General features: G+C 54.8%; 1 pseudogene; it reads left to right on the top strand.

The window, feature by feature from the left end:
* The first annotated feature begins 237 nt into the window (after window positions 1-237).
* On the top strand, window positions 238-1,391 carry LOC129684891 (ribosome biogenesis protein NOP53-like; annotated as a pseudogene).

The following is a 1,391-nucleotide window of genomic DNA, read 5'->3' as shown; positions in this document are numbered from 1 at the left end:
ATAGGGGCCTGTCTGGAAGCTGAGTTGGTCAGCCCACAGGCTCTCCTGTATCCACCCCACCAGGGCAAGCTCTCCAGTACTGTCCCAGATAACTCACCCAATGCCACCCTGGGTCATCTCTCCTGCTCTCATGCTTCCCGGGGTCAGCTCACCCACATTCAGGCCATCAGAGCCAGCTCCACTGTTAAACTATAATTCTATAAAACACTGTCAGGACCAAGCTTTTCCTTTAAGAAGATGGCGGCAGGAAGTAACCGTGGTGATGAGAAGCGTGGCTCGAAAAGCTGTGAGGACTCTGGCTTCCCAGCTCTGTGGCCAATTCAGTGGATCCCATTCTGAGTCAGCAGCGGCAGGGTTCCCGCAACAAGAAGCCAGAGAGGGCTCCTTTAGGAGCTGCTCGGGCTAGCTAGTTCCTGGAAGACTTGCAGGAACTCACTACCGTTGGCTTGTTGGTAGAGGCCCCAAATGACAAGCTCTTCTTTGTGGACACTGGGTTCAAGAGAAAAGAACGAACGGATCAGGCAGGGGACCTGGATCCAGGAGGAGTCACAGTCTCAAGAAACCCCTACAGGTTGACCTTGCCCTTGAGAATCATTGTAAGATCCCCGCTAACAAAGACATCCCTGCATACCAGGTCCCCAATGCCAAGAAGCTCAGGCTAAAGGAGGAACTAAGGGAGAAAGAGGCAAGGCGGGGCAAATTGCTCAGGGAGGTACACAAGACCCGGCAGTTATTCACGAGGTAGAGCTGCAGCATGAGAAAGAGGTGGAAAGCTGGAGGGACAGCTGCCTACCACGGAGCAAACTGCCACCCAGGAGTCTTGTGTTTCAGCAGGTGTGCAAGGGTCTGCTGGAGTAGTCTGATGGCGAGGATGTGCTGAACAGCCAGAGGCTGATGATGGGGCCGCCAAGACCTCACCCATAACTTCTGCGGGTCCTGAGAAGAGGATGGAGAAGACAGAGCAGCAGCAGCAGCCGGAGAAGGCTGCTCGAAAGCTGTGGGTGCAGCAGGGCTCCAACATCAAGAACCCTTCAGGCTTTGTGGGATCAAGGCCCAGGCGGCCTGGAGGCTGGCAGAGCTGGCGGGGAAGAGGGAACAGTGGTGCATTCAGAGACAGGTAGAGGCTGACAAGCCCCACAGGCTGGGCTGGCTCAAGAACCAGGACCCTGACTTTGGTGTGCAGCTCCCAGCTGTCTGGCTCACTCAGGATGCAGAAGCCAGAAGGTAATATACTTTGAGACAGGCTCAAGAGCTTCCAGAAGAAAAACATGGTTGAGCCCCGGGAACGAGCCAAGTTCAAGTGCAAATACAAAGTGAAACTGGTGGAGAAGTGGCCCTTCTGTGAGGTGCAGTTGCAGCTGAGCAGATTTCGGAGCCGAGACCCTCAATAA

The sequence above is a fragment of the Psammomys obesus genome, unplaced genomic scaffold (genome assembly GCF_907164565.1).
Source record: "Psammomys obesus unplaced genomic scaffold, mPsaObe1.curated_primary_1811, whole genome shotgun sequence".
Taxonomy (NCBI): Eukaryota; Metazoa; Chordata; class Mammalia; order Rodentia; family Muridae; genus Psammomys; species Psammomys obesus.
The sequence above is the reverse complement of the archived record's forward strand: the minus strand, read 5'-3'. Positions and strand labels throughout refer to the sequence as shown.